General features: G+C 45.7%; 1 protein-coding gene and 1 long non-coding RNA gene across 7 annotated transcripts in view; one reads left to right on the forward strand and one right to left on the reverse strand.

Annotated features, from left to right (window-relative positions):
- The window catches only part of NRG2 (neuregulin 2), a 246,465-nt gene that overhangs the window by 145,703 nt on the left and 76,742 nt on the right, over positions 1 to 24,020 (reverse strand). The window lies entirely within an intron of this gene.
- On the forward strand, positions 7,503 to 10,276 carry LOC111091855. Its single transcript, XR_005355432.1, has 3 exons — positions 7,503 to 7,937; positions 9,044 to 9,187; positions 9,903 to 10,276. It is a non-coding gene; the product is annotated as an uncharacterized LOC111091855 (long non-coding RNA).

Consider the following 24,020-nt stretch of genomic DNA (forward strand, 5'->3'; position numbering starts at 1 on the left):
GAGCGGTAGCGCCTTCTGCTTCCAACGGGATTTGACTTGGCAGTTAACAGGCCCTGGAGCGCACAGCACCAATGACATTATTACTAATATTAAGCAACCTTCCACTCCCAGCCAGAGAAAAATAAATTGTATTTTACTCCAGAGCCACAACGAACGCCAGTGGGACATAGCTTGGGATCAAGAACTCAAACGGAGGAGATGAGCCCAGGGAAGAAGGCAGGAGTGCAAGTGGCACACTGTGATCACGAGGCTGCCAGAGCGAGCAGTGGGGGCCTATGTGCGTGTCATTCCTCTGCGTCTTCACTCCCGGCACCTCAAGAGTCCCAGCTGACCATGCCAGACTCAGCTTCCAAGTATCTTTAGAGTAATAGGAAAGGAGAGAGTCCCACCCAAACCCTGAAAGAGACTCTTCCCCCTTTTGGAAACTGTCCTCCTTCAAAGAGGCCATCTGCTTGGACCTATTCACGAGTTTCCAGGGAAGAGGAATGTGATGCCAGCATTTTCTTCCCTGTGACCTCGGGCCCAACTTAGCAACTCATAAGGACTCAAGAGCTTGGAGGAATCTCAACCAAACTCTGTCCTTTATAGATCAAGAAACCAAGTCCCAAAGAAGCTAAGTATCAGGTCCAAGTCACACAGCTATAACAGAGCCAATACCTGAACCCAGATCTCCCATCCCTCTAGTCCTTCCTTTTTTCTAGTTACCAGGAAGTCCACTGCTGTAGGACAATAGTCTCATCAGAGGATGTTGTTACTCTCTAGTGACATCTCACATGAGAACTGGTGTGGAGGGATCCACACAGGAATGTGGACACAATGGGCAGACGATCTGTGTCTCCCATCTGGCTGCAGCCAGTGAGGACATGCTCAGAGTCTAGCCAGAAGATGTGTGAGGAAATTAGAGACGTGTCCCACAACAAGTATGACTCTCTAGTGGTGCTACTGCCATATCCTTCAAGGAGCCTAGTGAACCTGATTTCAGCAGAAACGAAAGGGCTCTGGTCCCACTGGCATTGCTACAGGCCCCTTTCACTGCAGAGTGTACCACTTGACTGTTTGCTGTACCTATTCAATAAATATTTACTGAGCACCTATGATATGTCAGAAACTGAGCTAGGCACATACTATTTAGGTCTGATCTAGTCTCTGCCAGGTCCAGCCCTGTTATAGGTCAACCCTACTCAAGGATTGCTTTGAGATCCCTTACTCCTCAGCACCCCAGGGTTCCCTCTGGTAAGCTCATCTTTACTTGAACTACCTTTAGAGAATCTAAGTTTGGTTTGTGACCAAGGAAGCACAACCAAATGAGATTTATATATACTGCAATAAATTCCAGATGGGTCAGCACTCAATACCAAATTAAAACCTACAAAGAAAAAGAAGAGCCTATGGACCCCAGCAGCAGGGGGAAAATAATCTTCTGACAAATGATAGGATCAGAGACAAGAACAACAGACTCAAAAAAATAAAAGCATGAGGACAGGAAGAGTATGGTAATATGATTAGGATATGGGATCTGCAGGCAGACAGGCCTGCCTGTACTTCTAACTAGCTGTGTGGCTTTCAGGGGAGTCACTAACATCTCTGAGTCTCACTTCCCTATGTAGGGGAAATATAGGATATAAACATAAGATAATAGCAATAGTACAACTTCCTAGGATTGTGGTGAGGATTGAATGAGATAATGTGTTCCAAACAATTACAGAGCCCTGGTACATATTTGGTAACAATTCTCTCTGGCACTTAGGAGCCACGAAAAGCTCACCCTCCAATCTGATCCTACTCTATCCCCAGAAGATGCTAGCAAAATGGCACACAAACTTCCTGATGCTGCAGAGTTCACTGCAGTGTGCAGTAACACCACTGTGTTGCTCCACTCACTCAGGCACCAGGAACCCTGCTGGAGCCAAATGCTAACTGTGAGCCCAGGGCTATCTTGGGGTGACACTAAGTGGCCCAGGAGTACTGGGAGGCTGTTCCAGAATGTGGTAAGGTGGGGATGAAAGGCCTTCCCAAACCAACAGAAGTGGAAGCTCAACAGTCCTCTGATACTATGAGGGCTCACCCATCATTGAAGACCCACAGAGAAACCAGCAGCATCCTGGGGTGCCACTGCTGCGGGGGTGTGGATGCACGTGGAGTCTCTCATCTGCCCTGCCTCACAGTGACAATGTCCCAAATCCGAACCTGATCACTTCTGCCTGGAAAGAGGCTGAAGGCTCTTCAGGAGTAGAACCTTGTACTCTGTATTCCCCCAAACTCTCTGATGTCCTATACACAGGAAGCGCTTCAAAAAAATTGCTTCCAGGGACGCCTGGGTGGCTCAGTGGTCGAGCGTGTGCCTTCGGCTCAGGGCATGATCCCAGGATGCTGGGATCAAGTCCCGCATTGGGCTCCCTGCAGGGAGCCTGCTTCCCCCTCTGCCTATGTCTCTGCTTCTCTCTCTGTGTCTCTCATGAATAAATAAATAACATTTTTTTAAATGGCTTCCAACTAAATATTTTTTTACTGTCAGCAAACAGAACTGGGCATGTGTACCTTAGTTCACATCCCTGTCCCATCTGCAAGGAACAGCATCTTACTCGTGCTGGATTATGTACCTTCACTTCCGGCCAGGACCCTCTATGATCCAAGTGGAGAACTTCAAAAGCTTCTGATCCATCCTTGCTCTCCTAGGAAATCCTCCAAGACTTGTTCCTAATTGGTTAAATATCCTTTGAATCTGCTCTCCTTCTCAATGCCTACTGCCATTAACTTGATTCAGGCCCTCTTCTTCATCCACTGGAGGGCGCCCTGTCACCCACCGTTCCCACTCCCAAAGGTCCCCACTCAGCCGGAGACCAAAACTAATTAGGTCGCTCTCCTACATAAAAGCCTTCAAGGGATTTTCTCCTGGTATGAGGAGTAAAGACCAAACTTCTCAGCACAGTACCAAGACCCTTTCCGATGGGTCTTCACGGAGCTAACTTCCACCACTTTGGACACTTCATGTACTGCATGCCTACATGTCATTGCCGGTGTCACTCCCTCTTCCTGAAAATTCTTCTGTGCCATCTTTTCCTAGTTGTTCCTCATCTGTCTCTCTGGAAACTCCTTAGCCCTCCTTGAGGCTTATGACTGCAGCACCTGAGCTGGCCCCCAATGCTGCTGCCTCCTAATGTTGCTGCCCTATGCAACATCTCCCCTGGAGTGAGGGCTGGACCTAGAGACTCGGTTCTACCAAATGGAATATAGTGAAAGGGATGATACGTGAATTCTGTAGTTGGGTCATAAAAAGACTGACTTGAAGCTTGCCTGCTGTCTAGTGCTCTCTCCCTTGCTTGCTCTGAAGGAAGTCAGGTGCCATGTCATGATGCCACCCATGTAGCAAGGAACTGATGTCTGTGGCCTGTAGCCAGTAAGGGAGGACCTGATGGCCTGAAGCCTACTGATGGCCAGGTGAGTGAGCCTGAAAGCCTCCCGTTCTGTCTTGAGATGACTGTAGCCCTAGCTGCCACCTTAACTGTAGTCTTGTAAAATTCCTAGGTCTGAAAATTTAGCCAAGTCACATCTGGATTCCTGACCCACAGAAACTGCGAGAAAATAGATGTTTGTTGCTATAAGCCACTAAGTTTCAGGGTAATTTGTTTTGCAGCCATAGACAGCTCACACAAGGGCCCCAGTCGAATGTCCCTCATCTACTAAGCGGTCCTCAACACTGTCTTCTATCCCCCCGTCCATCGACACCTCTCTCACTGCTCATGGGATAAAGCGTAACTCCTTAATACTGCCCCAAGGCCCAGCACGATGACCCCACTCACCTCACCTTAAGCTCCTCTAGCACCACTGTGTGTGGCACCTGCAATAAGATGTTCTTCCAGTTACTCTAGCACGCCCCAGCCTTGTGTTTATCCCTTTGCACATATCATTCCCCCTTTCTGGAGTACTTCTTCCTCTTTTTACCTTCCATTTGTTCTTAAAAGTCCCCACATAAATGTCTTTGCTCCAGGAAGACTTTGCAGCCCCCGGGGCTGGGCTCAGGTGTCCTCCATCTGTGCTGCCCTCCCCTGCACTTTTCCCATCACAGCACTTACCACATTATGCTGTCAATGCTTTTGACTTGCTTATCTCCTGGGTTCAAATGCACATTCTTTGAGGGCAGGACACATGTCTGTTATTCATATGTGTAATATACTAGTCCAATCTTAACTTCTAGAAATGTCATTACACTTATCAAGTGATTCCTGCCAGTATCTTGGCTTCTCGGTTCCTTTCATTCTTTCTCTCTAGCAATCTTGTGCTCCACTCTTCTCTAGCCACTGACTCATTCACCCACTGTAGTCCTTGTCATCACTAGAAATTGCAACCTCTCCATGATCGTGAATGTAAACATCCCACTCTCCAATCACTTTCCAGCTCAGTCCCTCTAGGGTTGGGACCCCAACAATTCTTTTATCTAGTCGATTGATGCAACCATCTTTCCTGGGTCCTCATAGTGAATATTGTGTCCCTCTTCCCTTCCTTCCCACCTTACACTCAAAATCAATCTTTATAATAATTCCTTTTCTTCACTTTGTTAAACCACAATCTTAGTTAGATCCAACCCAGTATTTGCATTCAGGCAATTGAATGCACCTGAAGAAAAGCCCACAAACACACAGACTGATCTCACTTTAAATTCATGACCATGATCCAAAGATGGGCCCTTCCAGGGATGCCTGGGTGGCTCAGTCAGTTAAGTGTCTGCCTTTGGCTCAGGTCATGATCCCAGGATCCTGGGATTGAGCCCCAAGCCCCGGCTCCCTGCTCTGTGGGGAGACTGCTTCTCCTTCTCCTGCTCCCCCTGCTTGTGCTCTCTATCAAATAAATAAATAAAATCTAAAAAAAAAAAAAAAGTGTGCCCTGACAATGATACTTTTATTCCCTAGTTTACTCTATTCACTCACCTAGTTAACTACTTTACACCTTCTTCCTCCTCAAATCTCTAACATTCCTACCCCAATCTCTCAGCCAATGACTTTGTTTCCTCCTTCACTGAGAAAATGAGCAATGAGTTTTCATAGACTCAACACATTTATGCACCTATCAGCATCTGTACACATAATCCTGCCTGCATTCTCATTACTAAGATGAACTATCCATGGTGCCAGAGCCAACCCCTCTGCTTGTACTCCAGATCTCACCACTCCCCTACTCTAGGAAATCAGTCCAACAATCTCCACTTGCCCTCCTACATCAGTAACTTCCCCTTCTCAACTGGATCATTCCCACCAGCACAGAAACATGATATGAATTCTCTCATCTTAAAAAAAAAAATTAGACTGTCAGTTTGGGAAGATGAAGAAGTTCTGGAAATGGATGGTGATAACAGTTGCCCAAAAATGTGAATGTACTTAGTGCCACTGAATTATATGCTTTTTAATTGGTAAAATAGTAAATTTTATGTATATTTTACCATAATAAAAAAATAAAATTAAAACCCTCCTGATTCCATTTCTTCTATTAGCTTCCAACCTCTCCTCATCCCCTCCTTTGCTACCACAATACACAGAGAAACCACTATCTCCTTCCTAGATGTTTGCAGTGACCTCCTAACTGGTTTCTCTGTTTTCTCCCTTGCTCCCAAAAGTCTATTCTCAACATGGGAGACTCTGTGATTCCTTTCAAATGTGCATCAGATCAAATAGATTCTGTACTCAAAACCCTCCAGTGGATCTGGTTTTCACAAAAAGAAAATCCCAAATCTTCACAGTGGCCTACAAGTCCCTGCATGATCTGGCACCCATTGCCTCTCTAAACTGAGCTCATTCCACTCCAGATATAAGGACGTTTTTGCTGTTCCCTGGACTTGCCAGGCATGCTTCCACCCTAGATCAAATTCCCTCTGCCTGATATTTCTTTCACCAAGATATCCATAAGTCTAACTCCCTCGCCTCCTGCAAGTCTCCACTCTATCGTCACTTTTGTAAGTTAGGGCTACCATATCCACCCTAGTTAAAACTGCAACCCACCCGTGCACTCTCTTTACTCCTTTCCATTCATTTTTTTTTCTTTTTATGGTATTTACCCTATTCAAAACACTAATTTACTTATTTATTATGTATAGTCTATATTATTGGTCTCTCCCCATTAGAAAGTAAATTCCATGAAGGCAAAGATTTTTGTTGCTCAATATTCCGATCACCTGGAAGGAGTTCTGATCTACAGGAAGAACTCAAATAATGCTGAATGAGTGAAGAGGCCTATTATAATGCCTAGCACATGATAAATGCCTACTAAATATTGTATGAATGAGTGAATGAAGAAATGAGTGGTCTATCACTAAGCTATGAGCTTCCCATGGGCAGAGATGTGACTTCCTCATCTCCATGTCCTCCATTCCCAGGGTAGTCACGGAGATTTAATGGTTAAGTAGAAGGGGGAAAAGATAAAGAAAAAAACTGAAGACGAGTGAGGGGACACTGGAAATGTGAGGTGCCAGCATTCTATAGTTTATATTCTAAATATCCTGTTTCCTGCACAGCCACTCCCAGCCTGGAGTCTTCCATTTCTAGATCTTACAGGATGGAATTCTGAGTGAGAAGGACATAAACCCGACGGAGGAAGGACGCCTTACTGAAGAAGCCCTTCCCTGTATGCTTCAACGAAGGCTTCACCCTCAGACCACACAGGTGGAGTTCTCAGGCAGGTGCACAGTGAGCCCACAAGGAACAGACACAATCCAGGCTCCCAGAAGCTTTAGCTCCAATGTCAGGCTTCCAGTCCTCAAATTCTGATAACCTAGAAACTGGAAAATCAAGTTACTTCAACAAACACATCCCTTGTGTTTCTCCTTTCAGGGCTCCACATCTCACCAGGTAAGGCTGGCGTTGGCTTAGATGCCTTTGCAGCCCATCACTCATTGCTAACCCTGGAGGGGAGGGGAGGCCAATGGCTCCTGAAGCCACAGCTGTGGGATAGGCCGCTCACACCTGCCACCCTCACTCACAGTGGGGAGGAAGCAACTCACCTTCCTGACTCCAGAGCCTTGCTCAGAACTGGAGAACGTAGAGCCTGTCACCTGTATGAGAGGCAGGGAGGGGGTGGTGCAGAAGAGAGCAAGTGCCAACCTGGAAGTCAGGCAGGAGTTTGAACTCTTACTACCTCATTCTCTGACCTTGAGCAAGTGGCTTCCCTCTCTGAGCCTTCATCTTCTCGTATTTAAAACTAAAATTCTGAACCAGATAAGCTAGCGACGTGATTCTTCGAAAACTCAACTATTATTGACTTCTCGAACTTGACAGTTTGGGAGGACAACCTTGTCTGCATACACCTCCCTGCAAACTCATCTCAATCCCCTCTTCCCCAGCTCAACTGTAATTCATTCATAAGGAACAATCCTCATGCCCCCTATGTGTCAGGCACTGTGCTAGGACTGTTTGTGACACACACAGTCTCTGCTCTCAGAAGTTTGTGGTCTAGCAGGGAGCTAGATAGCCAATGTCAAACAATGTCCTGTTTATTACCCCGAATATGTACTAGAAAGATAAGGAAATGATGGTGGCACAGTGTGAGCAGATGTAGCATATACCTGTCGCCTAGTCTGGAGTTTCAGAAAGCCTTCTGGAAGGAAGTAACATCTCAGCAGAGTGCAGAAGGATGGAAGGAAGGGCATTTCAGAGACAGGAATGAACACATACAAATGCCCTGAGGCAGGAGCCCTGTCTCATCAAAGCCAGTGTGACCCAAGCACCCAGTGAAGAACATGAGGTGGAGATGATATTGGCGATGTCGACACCGATGAGACCACACAGGGCCTGCAGGACATGAGAGGGATGCGCTGGTAGTATGTGTTAAGGTTAAAGAAAGAGATTGGAGCAGAGTAGGGGTGGCCCAGTGAAATCTGACCGGACGTGTGTTTTTAAAAGCCCACGATGTGAAGGATGACTCTAAGGAGCACAAATCGCTAAAAAAAACAGGTGAAAGCCAATCAGTATCTGACATGGGTGCTGTCACTGAAGAAAGAGATTCAAGAGAGATTTAGGGGGAAAAGTAACAAGATGATGCACTGCAGGGGTGGGTGGAGGGGTGTTGTTCAGGCAGAAAGAAGAAAGTAACAAAGTACAACCAACGTGGTTAAGCCAGGGGACCCTGTTAGAGGTGTGGGAAGTGGGTGAGATTATTAGTTCAGTCTGGGACAGGCTGAGTGTTCAGGGACTTGGGAGTTCACTCTGATGGAGGGGGAAGGGAGGAGGACGTCAAACAGGGGCCAGCAGGGGTGGTGTAAGAGGGATGAGGGGTACAAACAGTTCTTCCAGAAGTCTGGCTGGAGTGAGCACAGAAAGCCGGATGGGAGCTACAGATGGGAGAGATGTCGGTGCATGGACATGTAGAGAGACAAAGACAGGGAAGAGACAGTCGCAGTGTGCGGATCCAGGAAGGTGGGAGGGATGGACCACAGGGTGGGGCAGGCCTTGCACAAGGGCAGCTCCTCTGCATCAGTGGGGAGGAGGTGAGAATGAGCGAGCACGCCAGTCCGTTTTTGTTCATCGGACCTAAAGTCAGCCCTGCTAATGCTTTCCCAAGCCAACCCCCAAAGTTATAGGGTCATGGGTTGTTAGTGAGCAATGTAGACCCCAGGAAGCCAACAACCTCTGTAGGTCCCATTTTGGCACCCGGTACAAGACACATGCCCTTCCTCCGCCCTGGGCTCGAGTCAGAACGAGGCCACACGGGAGCTGCTTGCAGCCCAGCCGCCTTCAGGAGATGCCCAGGGCTCCCGGGGAGACAGCCCCCAGGGAACCAGGCCCAATCTGGGGAAATGACTGCAGATGGCAATGGAGTAGAAGAGAAGTCACAAAGCACCAGCACACAGACAGAGGGTCAGGTGGGAGTGTGGGGAGGGAGAAACAGCCCCACTTGTTCCCACAGGTAACTTTGGAAGGAGGCAGAGGCTACCTAATAGACCGAGCTCTTATTTTACATGCAACTGTCTAGGGCATGATGCCTCCCCCATGCACCTGACCTCCAGTTCCCCAAGCTGGATTCTGGGCCAATTTCTCCATTTTGCTGTCTTTAACTACAGCTCTGACTCTGGGACCAGAATTCAGTAAGCATCTCTTAGTGCAAAGTGTACAAACAGCACAAGGACACAAAGATTTAAGAGGACAAGTGCTTGCCAAGGTCACAGGAAGCAGAAGACCAAAACACAGAAGCTGCCAAATCCCAGGTCAGCACTTGACCTCGGCAGATCCAAACCCACCCCTCCCCCACCCCCCACCCACCCTCAAGGTTTGCTCTCTTTTCAATCCTTTGAGGCACTCCTTCCCTGGACCCGAGAAGCTACTCACTGACGGTGCCAGCACTTCTAACAAAAGCCCATCCCTTAGGGAAAAATCAACAGAAAAGCTTAATTCCTAATGAAGAACTGTACAAGGAACCTATTTAGAATGTTCCTCCTGGGTCCCTGTCGCCCACAGTCCCCAAAGCACTGGGGAAGACAGGGAGAAGAAAAGGCAGGGAACCACGGGGAAGTGATAGCTGACACTTAGCAGACAGCCTATAATAAGCAAATGACATAATAGAAATAAACACAGCTTTGGGGAGAGGCGCTGCAAGTGCTGGCCTAGCAGGCCGAGGGGCTCCAGGGAGGCACGCTGGGCTAGAAACCCTGTTATTTCTAGGGCACCAGGAGGCATCTGACCTGAATCAGGAGGCTCTGGAAGCAGAGGCCAGAGGGCCAATCAGAGGCTGAGCCATGGGAGAGCTCCAGCCAAGAGCCAGGGTCACCAGCCCATTCCCAGAATTGAGCAGGGAAAAAACCCCACAGAACTCTTCAAAGAACCCTGTCCAGTCATCTCTTGCATCTCCACATTAGCCAGAAGGGAATGTCTAGGTAATCAGTAAGTGCAAGTAATCCCCTTATTGCCACTCTTTGTTTTCAGACTGGTCCTGCCTGGAAAGCATGGCTTCAGATGAGTTCCATCACTTCTAGCCAGTGTGGCCAGCTTGGAACTCACTGAATTGTTGAGACTCAGGTTCCTGGATGTAACATCTGGAAGAGAAGGCCACCTTCCTAGGCTGTTGTGAGAATCAAATGAAGTAATGTCTGTAAGAGTACGTGCTCACCAAATGTCAGCGCCTCTTTCTTACCCATCTTTACCTCTGACCATTTACATGTGGAACTACAAGGTCTGCATTCCCTGAGCACAAGGCAGACAACAAGAGGGGCAGTGGCTCAGGAGTCTCCTTGCCATTCAATTGAAAGGAAAAAAGCCCTTCCCTAAATCGTCAATAAAGACACTGAAACAGGGGCACCTGGGTGGCTCAGTGGTTGAGCATCTGCCTTCAGCTCAGTGCGTGATTCCAGGGTCGCGGGATCGAGTCCCGAGTCAGGCTCCCTGTGGGGAGCCTGCTTCTCCCTCTGCCTATATGTCCCTGCCTCTCTCTGTGTGCCTTCCATGAATAAACAAATAAATAAAATCTTTAAAAAACAAAACAAAAACCGCTGAAACAACAAGAATTGGTACTAAGAAAGAGCTCTGAATTTGCAGTTGAATCTGAAGATCTTTCCAAAGGTAAAAGAAAACAAGAACAGATTCATTCTGAAGAGAGAAGCTCCAAGGAGGGTGTAGTGGTTGTCCCAGCGCTGGAAAGGTTTATGTTAGGGGTTTGCAGGATACAGACAGGAGGTCCAGCTCCTCACCTTCTAATGCACCAGAGCCCAATACAGTCAAACCCAGGGTAATAGAAACTATCCCATTAACCAAAATGCATCTTGCCTTCCACTTTTGAAAAGCCAGGAAATCAATGACAAAATGGTCATCAGAGATTTTTTTTTTCCCCAATCAAGAAACAGGATGCATCCCAAGATCAGGGCAGATACGTTCCTGTTTACAGAGGTCGGTGCCATTATAAAGGATAACCATGACACAAGGCAAGACGTTCAAGGGCAGACTAAGCCCTACAAGCGCTGAGGCAGCAAAATGCCCCCATGCATTTCAGCAAGATCTTCTCTGGCAAAGGTTGAGATAAAATAGCTTTTCATGTAGGAAGAAAGAAGAGAGTTTTGTATATGTGACTTGCCTGGTTCCAAGAAAAGAGTTAGCTGATTTCATCATATCTACCATGCCATCAACTGTCGGGCATGGCCCGATTTGAGATGTTCGTGTTCAAGGTAGGGAAAGTGCTTCACACAGCCAATGGGTCTGCCTAGGGAAATACTCGGTGCCATGAGTCAAACTCCCACTCCGTGGCCCTGCCCTAGAAGTCCTTGGCAGAAGGAGTATGAAGAGGTTATGCAAAAGGCACTCTCAGGACATTAATCTTTAAGACTGAGCAAACTGGCTAGTAGTTGTAATAATAACAGCACATTCTGATAGAGCACTTTGCAATCTCAAAGCGCTTTCACAGACATTATTTATACCTTTGTTAGGAAAGAAAAGCAAATACCATTAACCCTATTTCCCAGTGAAGGAGAAAGGCTCACAAAGGTCAGTTGTCCCAAGGTCACAGGGCTAGTAAGTGACAAATTGGGAGTTTAAAGCGTTCTCTCTCTCCTACCACTGTGCTGTTTTACGAGATGAAGTATGAGATTAGGATCATTCCAGCATGTCCACTGAAGAAGTTCACAAGTAATGCCTGGCCTCTGTATTCTTAAGTTCTATCCCTACCTACTCAACACTGTTTTCCTTAGAATGATCCTTAAAGGCCTAAAGGGCTATGGAGTACTGGAACACACCATGCTCTGCCAGTCTTCTTGATGTCAACTGCCCTTGACATCAGAGAGAGCAATCTCAACCACAAAGGTTTCATACCACATAGGGAACCCAGGGTTCCCTGAAATATCACCTCTGCACCCGTAACATGCATATGGTGTCATATCTTAATTCCTTCTTCAGTCCAGGCAGAAGGGGCCTAGGAGTCCAGTCTATATCTACTTAGGGAACAGTGACAATGAGAAATTCACTTACTCCAGGTGGTGAAAGACCTCTGAAGAGCAGAGGCAGAAAGCCAGAAATGGCTTCCACTCAATCTAGGAGACAAACCACCACAGCCAGCAAGCCACCAGGCCTTAGTTTAGAAAATACTGGGCTCATCCCAAAAGAAGACAGACTAGCTTACATATCAGCATGCATAAAACAAAAAGGCTCCATCCTCAGCTCTCAGCTTCCCTCCAGGAGTCCTCTGCCCTCATAGCATCAGCTACCCCCTCCTCATTCGTATGCTGTGGACTTGTAATTCTACATCATGATTATGCTCCTCTCATGGGCTCCAGCCGTCTCTTCAGGGAGCAAGCCCCCTCTCCCTGCTGTCCAATTCTACACTGTAGTCTCACTAAAACCACTCCCCATTCCAAGGCAAACATTTACTGAGGTAGAAACGGTGCCCTGTGTTGGTCCCAAAATATGTTTTGAACTTTCTTCCATCATGTTATTCAAGCTTTTCTCTCTATATAGAATGACCCTTTCTCCTACCACCAACTATCAAAGTCCAACTTGACCTATCTTTCAAGGTAGATCTACAATCCCATCTCCTTCCTATTCAGTCTTTTCTGATATCTCTAACCAGATATGTATGCATTTGTCCCCTGCTTCTTTATATATGATACCTTCTCATAGCACAAAATTTAGTGCCCCTTAACAATTGGACAATCACTCTTCACTCCCTAGACCTGTACTGGCTCCTTAATGTTATATCCATATCATGCCAATTATTACATTTCCTGAAAAGAGTTCTGCACAAAAGAAGCATTTAACAAATATTTGATGTCTTACGGCGTATTACAGTTTCTACATGGGTCTCCCATTAATAAGGGGGAGGCTAGAGTAAAGGCCTGGGTTCAGAATGCTGGCTCTGCCATTTATTGATAGCTTCCTGATGCTGGGCAAATTCTTTAACCTCTCCATGCTTGAGATTTCCCCTTTGTGATCAAGAGGATGATAACAAAGTATTTCTTTTATATGTTTATGATGAGAGCTGAATGAGTGAACATTATTATGAAGTGGTTAGTACAGTGCCAGGTTCCTAAGAAGTGTCACATAAGTGTTTGTTAAGTAAATAGAATAACAGCCAACTCGTCATTTTCCTACTTAAATTCACATTTCCTCATAACTTCTCCATTTCTGCTAATGGCATTATCCTTTTTCTCATCAGCTTTCCAAGATTCAACTTTGACCCCTTTCTCCGCTTCATGAGCCCTTTCCCAGCTGCTACCCAGTTCCTGATCAAATCTTACAGATTCTGGAAAGAAACAGCATACTTTCCCTGCCTCTTCACCTAGTTGCCATGGCTTCAAGGACTTTATAACTCCCTCCTTGATCTCTGAAACATATATCTCTCCCCAACTCCAGTCCACTCTGAATTGTGTATATAATGTATTTGCAAACATTCCTCTCTTCATATCATATCTCTGCACCAGTACCTACAATGAGGCCATATCACCTCCAGAACCAAGTCCATGCTCCTTGGCCTGTCTCTGGAGACCGTCTTTAATCTGGTCCTGCCCTGCTTTCCTAATCTTATCTCCCCTGTATCTCTACCCCAACCACACTAATCTCCTCATGGTCCTGTAAAGACATCTTGCTTGTCTCTACCTCTGCTCATATTGTTCTTCGGGCCTAGAAGCCTTTTTCTTATCCTCTTAAATCCCCAAAACCTATTCATTCTTCAAGACTAACCTCCAGTCCTAACTCTGTTCTGGAAAATTTCAGCCCCAACCGATCCTCCTCATCTCTGAATTCTACAGTCTATTTTCCTTTTTTGTAATTACTATATATCTTTTGCTTTACGTCGTGTGTTATTGGTTCATGTTGACCTGATATCCTCAACTAGACTATAAACCCTCAAGAGTAAGATACATGACTACCAGACCTTTCTAGCGTCCTTCAAAGAAAAGAACAATAAAGGAACTAAAGTACTATTAGCTATTAGCCAATATTTGATGACAGACTTACCTCTCCCTTTGTTTAGGAGGCAGGGAATGAATGAGAACGGGACCGTATACTCATCTAGCTGATTCTATATGCTCTGTTCACAGATGGTGTGGCAATCCTACCTGGGGGATCTGCTATAGCCAAAAAGCCTGTTCTCTCTGTTGACAAACGCCAACAATCACTGTAATCTAGGCTGCCATATGGTTCACCCAGTTCTGTAGCAAAATCGGTTTCTCAGGGATACGGAGAGACCAAGCAGGCCAACTCTCCTATCTGTGGAATGGAGGGAGGTCACCTTGAACTCGCCCTACCAAAAACAGGCAGGCAGAGTCTCCAAGGACAAGCCAAAGGTCAAGCAGATGCAATCCCATGTGCCCTGAGGCACCTGCCAACTGCCATCTACCCCTCCCCTGGAATCCAGTGACCTGGGCCCAATGAGTCTCTTTTCTCAAGACCCTTGAGACTTCTTAGAGGAATCCACAGCTGGGCAATGGCAGAGAGGAGGCTACACTGCCCTCCCTGCAGGGAAAGACCTGTCCAAAATCAGAGTTTAACTTCCATTTTCACAGCATCTGGTCCTGAGGGCCATTAGCAGTAAAACATCTTTATCAACGAGCCAGCTGTCCTAATGTAGGAGGGGCACTCCCCATTTTCTGATCAACTATTTATCATTTTCCCCATTTTACTTCCTTTGTGGATTTCAAAGGCAGGAAGCCGTCGGGCCCCCATCATCTTCCTAAATTGCCCCAACCTCTCCCATCTAATTATCACAATCACAAACTCATGGACGTTTGTAATACTCGGAAGTCCAGCTTCAAGAGTGAAATTCAGCATTCCAGACGTCCAGATTGTTCCTCAGTCTGGGATTTTATTAAAATGTTCACAGAAAAGCTATAAACCCATGCAGGCTCTATTTTGATGCCATGCCACTTACCTAGTTGGCTTGTAACACTCTCTCCTCCCCAATTCTCATGACTGAAGAAGAAACAAGCATTTGTCAGCTGAAAACAAAGCTCAGGGTGTGAGTACAGGCTGCATAAGGCCATACAGAAAGCAGTGGGCCGAGACTGGGCATGGAGAAGACTGATTTCCAGGAAGGGCTCTCGTCATTGAGAAGCAAAACAACCATCAGAAACCTGACAATGTCTGAAAAGTCTCCTCTTCTTGACTAGGACTTGGCCCAGACTCCTCCTGGCCACCTAAAAGAAGTTCCTGTCACTTCTGACTGCCTGATTTCAATTGTAATTCTGCCACTCACTTGCTACCAATCATGATGTCTACATCCAAATACCCTAGAGGCCTGCACTCATCTGTGGCAACGCAGAAAGCTCTGAGTATCAAGAGGATCCTGGATAAATTACTTGCAATGAATAAGACTTTTCTTAACTTTGGCTGGTTTTGAACTGGCTCTCCAGCTGTGATCCCTGGGAATGGCACATGTAGGTACCTGAGAGTCACAGAGGAGGAAAAAAATCACTTCTTCACCCTTCTTCCCTCCAGTAGTATCTATTGAGATCTTCTAATATGCTAAGTACCATGACGTACACCAGTGTACAAAACAGCTCAATTCTCAGGACGCCTGGGTGATTCAGTGGTTGAGCGTCTGCCTTTGGCTCAGGTCATGATCCCGGGGTCCTGGGATTGAGTCCCACATCGGGCTCCTCACAGGGAGCCTGTTTGTCCCTCTGCCTGTATCTCTGCCTTTCTCTCTGTGTCTCTCATGAATAAATAAAATCTTTAAAAAAAAAAGAAAAAGAGGGATCCCTGGGTGGCGCAGCGGTTTGGTGCCTGCCTTTGGCCCAGGGCGCGATCCTGGAGACCCGGGATCGAATCCCACATCGGGCTCCCAGTGCATGGAGCCTGCTTCTCCCTCTGCCTATGTCTCTGCCTCTCTCTCTCTCTCTGTGTGACTATCATAAATAAATAAATAAATAAATTTTAAAAATTATTGAAAAAAAGAAAAAAGAAAAAAAAGAAGAAAACCAGCTCAATTCTCCTAACCCTGACTCATCTTAGGTGCTTAGTAATTAGTACCCTGAATAATCAAGGTATTCCCCTCAGAGGCTAATAAAATACAGTCTCTAGTCCACACATGAGAGATTTGGTTTTTCTTGTTATAAACAGTAGCAGCAATAATAGTGAAGAGTCTGGTATAGCACTCTGTAACTAAACCGACCCCCTATTTTCATCTAAAATAGCTGCCTCAATTTACCATTTTCATATATTCCTGCTAACATGTAATACACCTAAGCCAATCTCCTTCCATGAACTAGATGCTTAGTCTAATGGCCGGCTCTAATCCTAAAGTAAAAGTCCTTTTCTCTACAGGTCATCTAGCAGTCGTTAGCCATCTAACTTTACAAAGGCACAAAAAAATAAGTCTGATACACCCTTTGCTGCAGTTCTGTCTTACACACAGGAAGCTCATAGTCTAGAGACCACAGACACATATGCCTGCTTCCCTCTCTAATGAGGCTAAATGATAGAATAGACTGCTACGATTACAGAAGGGCTATGAACTGCTACAGAAACATAAAGGAAGCCGTGATTCATTCAGACTGAGGGGATCAGAAAAGGCTTTGAGAAGTGGGATCTGAGCTGAACTCTGAAGGACGAGGAGGCTAGCAGCTGAGAAAGAAAGGAAAAGCATACCAAGCCAAGGAAACAGAATGCACAAAAGCACTAAGGAGGAAAAAAGGCAAAATGTCTCCCAAATTTTCAAAACAGTACATCCTGACTACAGCAAAGAATAAGGATGGCCAAGCAGGCTGCCAAGCTTAAAGGTAGTGGGGGGCCAAACGGTGGAAGGCCCTTCATGTCATGTGAAGACATTTTCACTTTATTCTACAAGCAATAAGAAGCTAATGAAGACTTCTGGGTTGGGCAGCCATAATTACTTTGCTTTAGAAAGCTCGTTCCAGGCAAGATGATAGAAGAGAGTGGAGACTCTGAAAATGGGAAATTCCATTTAGCAGCTACTATGACAGGGTAGGTGACATTCAACTACCCAACTAGAGCATCATGAATGAAAAGAATTGGATTGAAGACACTCTGCAGTAGTAAAAATTGCCATGAACTTGACCATGTACTAGACACAGGGGTGAAGGCAAGAAAGGAAGCAAAGATGACCAATTTTGAGGTTCCTGATGGTCTTGAAGACTAGATCAGTGTCACTACCTAAGATGGACACTCCTATACAACATAGGATGCGGTAAGGGAATAATGAATTCAGTTTGAGGCATTCTGAATGCCTCCTCATCCCTTGTCCATTCTTTGTTAAGACCTCAGAAAAATGTTTAAAAAAGCAATGTCTTAAAGAAACTTTGAGACAGATAAGAGGCCCTCTAATGATCTTAAGGACATGCCTCCCAGGTCCTTTCCATTCAAGAACAGGGATTACACTAATCTGAAGGGTGTTGTCGTACAGCAGCCCACAGGGAGCTCAAGGCAGAGAAGAGCTTATCTTGGTAAGATCTGAGAGCATGGCTTTTGTCTAACGCTGTGAACCCTAATAAGATTCATAGGCAAACCACACATTCTGAAAAAGAAGTGTACTAGCCAGAACACGGTCTAAAAGGGACCCAGCACTGCAAGATGAAAAGCCTTTGAGCCCCCAAACATCTATAAGTAGGAAGCAGGCTGAGGCTACTATAATATAGTTTTTGTTTTCTAGATAACATGAAGGTTTGACATCTTAAAAACCCTTTCTGTCTGGAGATGCTGCCCCATCAGGGCTAGCCACCTCTTAGAGATAACAAAGGATTCAACCAGGAGCATGCCTTTGATATGCAAACTAACCAATTCAGAGCCATACCTCCTCTATCTGCCCCTTAATCATCCTAGGACCAGGGATCAGGCAAGCAGGCACCACTCTTAAAGCTTAGAGTCCACCAGAATTATTCAAACTGGCCTGAAACAATTCTCCCTGCCCTGGCTCTCTCATTCCCAAGGAAATCCCAGTAAGGTTTCTGGCCTCTTGTGGTCTGTGCTTTTCTGTCTTCTGCCTACCTGCCCAAAACGTGGTACTTCCTCTTGATCCAGATCCATCTAGGATCTGTGAGTATAGTAACCCTTGAGTGTGTTTTGTCTTTCCTGTGTCTCCTCTTGGAGCTGCACCTGAGTGATCATCACCTCAAAGAACACAGAACACTGAGAAAAGTCCTTAGCTGCAGACACAAGCCATATTTTATGGGAAAAAAAAAGGATAATTTAGGGGGGCAAAACCAGGAGCCCATAGGGTAGAACCAAGAATGGTAGAGAATCATTCCCAGACAGTAGGACTGAGCCTATTCATGTGCCAGGCTGGATCTCAGAACTGCTGATGCACTAGTGGCTGCTGCTTCCCCCTTTCTAAATGGAAATGTCTACCTCAGAGAGAAGGCCAAGGAGACATGACAGCTAAATGTGATAGGAGATTCCAGACTGGATCCCAGACTAGGAAAAAGTCAATGTTTAAGTATTACCAATTTTTAAAAGGGGGCATCTATAGTGGTCACCCTGCATCTATAGCAGTCACCCTACATCTATTCCAGCATTATATGGTAGTGGAGGGTTGGCAGTGCGGAGTCAGATAATTTGTTTCTATAGTTCACCTCTTCACGTCAGGAGGAGCAAGACTCAAGTGGCTGTACCCAAGGAACTGCCTTAGAAAAACCTCATCTGTACCTACACCTGACTTAGAGGATGAGACCCTGGCCCCTAAGCTTGAGCCTGCTGCCATAATAGATGAGACTTTTTTGAAGGAGGACGATTTCAGGTGAGGACGAGTGTATTTTTCACATCAATAGTTTGTGAACAGGGGCAGCCCGGGTGGCTTAGGTGTTTAGCACTGCCTTCAGCCCAGGGCATGATCCTGGGGACCCTGGATCAAGTCCCACGTCGGGCTCCCTGCATGGAGCCTGCTTCTCCCTCTGCCTGTGTCTCTGCCTCTCTCTCTCTCTCTCTCTCTGTGTCTCTCATGAATAAATAAATAAAATCTTTAAAAAAAATAGTTTGTGAACAGAAAGCACACCATAGGGGCACCTATCAGTTAAGCGGTCAACTCTTGGTTTCAGCTCAGGTCATGATCTCAAGGTTGTGAGATCAAGCCTTGTGTCTGGCTCTGCGCTCAGTGCAGAATCTGCTTGGGATTCTCTCTTCCCTCTCCCTTTCTCTCTCTCTCTCTCTCTCTCAAATAAATTTTAAAAAGAAAAGAAGAAAGCAGACTGTAACGGTTTCAAAACATATTCATGAAGTCTTTGACAATCCTTCCACCAAGAAGTAGTCTAATTCTGCTCCCCTTGAACCTAGTCAGGGCTTAGTCACTAACTCTCTTCTAACAGACAAAATATAGTAGAAGTGACTTCTGAGGCTAGATTATAAAACACAACTCTGCTTTTACCTGGCTCTCTCTTGGGATGCTCCCAGGCAAAATCCCCTGCCCTGAACTCCAACTAAGCTCCCAGATGAGAACAGCCAGCAATAACTTCTAAACATGGCCAGAGGAAACTCTGAAGTGACGCAGTCTCACTACTGACTGACTGCTTGGCCACCCTGTGACCAAAATTTACATGAAAGATACTAACCTCCTAGCTGAGCCCAGTCAATCCCCAGGACAATGAGAGATAATGACAAAGAAGTATTGCTGCTTGAAGCCACTGCATTTTGGGGCAGTTTTTTTTACTCAGCAACAGATGCCTAAAACAATATGCCACAGGCAATTGGAAACAGGGACTCCAAAAAATTAAGCAACTTTTCCCAAGTTCCCATAGCTGGTAGGGGAACATAGCCAAGATTTCAATAAAAATCAGCCTGAATCCAACATTTTCTTTCTATAACAACAGACATGTCAATAAAAGTAATTTCTGCTAGCCTGCATTGAAGGCTGTCTCCAAGCAGGTACTTTTTGGAGCACTTTATGTGGAGGAGGAACTCGCTGAAAGCTTACCCTGGTGTCATGAGGTAGGTACTATTATTAGCCCCATCTTATAGGTGGGGAACCGGAGCCAAAAAGAGGTTAATTAATTTGCCCAAAGTTATACAGCTAGTAAGTCACAGAGCCAGGATTCAAAGTCGGCTCTGGAGCATGCTGTCTTAACTGTGATGCAATAAGCAGTTGAAACTTCAGAACAGAAACCATTCACTGAGAACCAAGGACAGCCCCTTAGGAACTGTACCCCTTCCCAAGATGGTCCAGAGAAGAGCTAATGATGGAACGACAGAAGAAGGAAGTGCGACAGGAAAGAACCAAACCCCGCACTCACAGCATCACCGGACAAACCCATGGCAGGATCCACAGAGCGGATTCCATCTTTAAGGGTGAATGGGTCCACAGCCATCCAGCCATGAGCCGTTCCCCAGACTCACAGGTGTCAGTCACAAACCCTTCCACAGAAAGGAATCTCTGACCCATAGAATAGAGAGTAGTACCCACAGAGGATTGCCCTCAGAGACCTGGGGCCCGAGCAGCACTATTGTCCATTTCTACTTTCCTCTTACAGTGATGGCATGAGTGTTGGGGGCGTTAAGAGTGTCTGGGGGGCTCAGTCAGTTACTCCCCTGACTTCGGCTCAGGTCATGATCTCAGGGTCCGGGATAGAGCCCCGAGTTTGGATGGGGTGGGGAGACTCCCTGCCTCCCTGCTCAGCGGGGAGTCTGCTTCTCCCTCTGCCCCTCCCCCTGCTCTCTCTCTCCCTCAAATAAATAAAATCTTAAAAAAAAACAAAAACCAATGACGACATGCACCCCTCCTCTGAAATGACTAGGCTATTATTTAACTTGAGAGATGAGGAAAGTAAGCTTGCATACTCAGTTTAAAAAAATATGGTTTGGGAGCGTGACCTATTGAAGACCATCAATCTCTATGACCTTTTTATCCACTTGATGTGATTCCTTCACATAAGGAATCTAAAACAATGCCTTTAATCCTCATGCTGTACAACAAGCTCCAGGCCTAAGGCTCATTCACCCAGAGGCCCTGAGGCTGTGACATCACACAGAAGAAGCCAGGAGCCCACATGCAGTGTGGGGCAAAGTAGAAGCTGCAGGGGTTGTGGGGGCGGGGGGGGGGGGGTAATAACTGGCAGACGGGAAAAGCAATATTCCCAAGGGAACTAGTCTCAGCTCCTGCTCGCATTCACCCTCTCGGTTAGATGAGCGCAGACCATGCACAGTAGAAACCTACTCAGATAATTTGCATAATGAGAAACAAAGACAGGAAGCTCCCTCCTAATCTGGGGGCCATCTGTGTGCCTCCCTTCAATGTACAAGTTAGATTCTTTCCCAGTAGCCCAGCCTTGGAGGTGCCATCTGAAAGGATTACTACTGGTACTTGGCCAAGACAATTTCACATACATGTCACTAGGAGGCCCCGTGAATGTTACTAGCTGTTTTGGAGAAAGTGTTCCCTTTTGCAAATGAAACCTGTAAGTATGGGAGAGGCTTTCTTGGAAAAAAACAAAAAAACAAAAAAAACAGAACTAGACCTGAGAGGAACTCGGCCAGATTTGTCATATGTCACTCTAATCTCATAGGTCCCTCTCACAAGCCTTGTTCATTATCTTTCCACTAGGTCCATCAGACCTAAAGTCCAAGAAAGAGTTGGAAAGTTTGCACTAGAAACTTCTGGAAACTTCTCTTGTTCTTGGGAATAGGTGCTGAGGATCAGCTATTACAATGATGACAAAAGCAAGTATAACAGCAGACCTAAGTAGAGAGTACAGAGGGGTAAGGTTGGAGAGTTGGAACCCCAAGTAAGAGGTTCTCAAACGTAAAGCCACATGAATAGACTATGAAAAGGAAACCAGGGCAGCCCCGGTGGCGCAGCGGTTTGGCGCCGTCTGCAGCCCAGGGTGTGATCCTGGAGACCCAGGATCGAGTCCCACGTCGGGCTCCCTGCATGGAGCCTGCTTCTCCTTCTGCCTGTGTCTCTCTGCCTCTCTCTCTCTCTCTGTGTTGCTAATAAATAAATAAAATCTTTAAAAAAAAAAAAAAAAAAGAAACCAACTAAGTAAGCAGCACACAGGCTGCCTTTGGAAGCCCCCGTGTCTTTTGAAAGAGACTCTTCACTTATGGGCCTTAGCTTTACTCTATGATAGCTGGATCACATTGTGGTCTGAGACTTGTTCCTTCCTTTTTAAAAAATTCTTCTTTTTATTATTTTGTTCCCTGAAATCCAATCAACCAATAACAATACTAGGAAAGTTGCACTGGATGCAGGCTTGCTGTTCTTTTTTGCATTCAGAGACAGGAAGCCATACATGATAGATCTACTTAATTTACTTGTTCCATCCCAAATGGTAAATAAACCTTCCTCTCCAAAACCATACAAAATTCCTCCAAAACAGAGTCATCAGTTGAGCAGTGTTTGCAAAATTCATCACTGGCCTAAGGAACTGTAGAGGGATACCTGTACTGAGATTATACTTATGGCCACAGGCATCAGTGGAAGGGATTGACTCGAGGAAGCTGGGTGTCACAGCCTTGTGCAAAGTGGCAGCTGGTAGTCCTTAGGCACTCGGAGCTAGAAGAGAAACTCCTCCTGAGAGCCACCCCCAACCCTTACCTAATACATTAGCCAAGCAGATATAAAAGAAAATGCCTCATTTTAAGGATATGGTAAAGAATGAATGCCAAAGAGAGACATGAAGAAACACTGGGTTCCCTCTTTCCTTACCCTTTTAGGAAACAAATATGATATAAGAACTAGTCCTAGCCTCCAGAAGCCCCCAAGCTGTCTACTAGGGCAAAGAGATACAACAACAGCTAATTGGTGGCCTCAGCTTACTACAAATGACACCTGGTCATACCTCTTACCTCTCAAGGTATTCAGCCTGAAGCATGAACAGGTAAAGTAACCAAGTCCAAGTGGACACCTCAGTGAAAAACCCGAATGGGGAACATCCAAAAAGCTCCTCTGGCAAGTGAAACTGGAGAACTTTTTGCAGATTGCCAACTAACCAAAAGACAGAAAGGAAACACAAGCCAAAATATTAACATGTGTGAGGAAAACCACCTAATCATAATTCTACAACTTGAGAAGAGTTACCCGCAAAATGCTACAAACTATCAAGGAAAAAAAAACTGAACGAAAACATAACAGAGAAGCCAAATTCTGCCCTTTCTCAAAATGTCTGAGGATACTTTCTATGATTGCTCTATTCCCTTAGTCTGGGCTGTCATTTGAGGAACCTTGAGTCTAGGGCAAAAGTGGTCAGTAGAAAAAGCAAAAGGACCCACTCACCCCCTTCTTTCTTGGCAATAGCCACCAACCAAATATTTATTCTATCATATATTAAGATACTGCCCCCAAAGATCTTACTATCAGGTGAAGGAAATAAGATACTGACCCATCAAAAGGTAATTAACAATGCTTGGCATTAAATAATAAGTGTCATATACATGGTACAGGCCATAAATACTAAAACTGTAAGAATAAGAAAATAATGGGAGAATATGAGTTTAGGGACATGCAGCCAGCCCAGGATCTGAGGGTTAACAATACCTGACAAATATTTAGAGGAAGAAGCCAAAGCGAGGAGTAGTCCCACAAATATTTAAGGAGCAAAGATTCATACTTTCTTCAGGTTCCACATGTCAATCAATTAGGTACAATTAAAATTAAGCCCCACAAACTCCAAAAAGGCCACCTGTTACATGCCCACACCTCTACCCCTCTGACCCTGTTCAGCCACTAGATCCACACCAACCCAGTATAGAAACAAGGAAAGAGTATGAATGAAGCAGTGTGAATCTCTCCCCAGCGCTGGAAACCCCTAAATCAAAGCAGGATGAGTCAGAAACCTGCTTTCTTTGGGGGAGGGGAGGTAAGGAAAAAGACACTTTCCACCAATTTCCAGGGACTTTGAGCAGCTCCTCCTAATAACAGATGAGACTGTGATAGTTAAAAAGCATGCCTGGCAGGACTTCAGATCTTGGACTCTTGAGTGACCCCACAAGCATGCTGAGATTTGGAAAAGGGACACTTTGGAGTATGGATCATAGTCTTTCCATTTGTGAAACTGAGAAAAGCAGTACCTATCTGTGAGATTCTTGGAATATTGACAAACAGAGACCCATGGATACATCAAGACTGACAGCCTACTAGGGACCTCCACAGGATCAGCATTCATACCCTGAACTCACATAAAC

This window comes from Canis lupus, chromosome 2 (genome assembly GCF_011100685.1).
Source record: "Canis lupus familiaris isolate Mischka breed German Shepherd chromosome 2, alternate assembly UU_Cfam_GSD_1.0, whole genome shotgun sequence".
Classification (NCBI taxonomy): domain Eukaryota; kingdom Metazoa; phylum Chordata; class Mammalia; order Carnivora; family Canidae; genus Canis; species Canis lupus.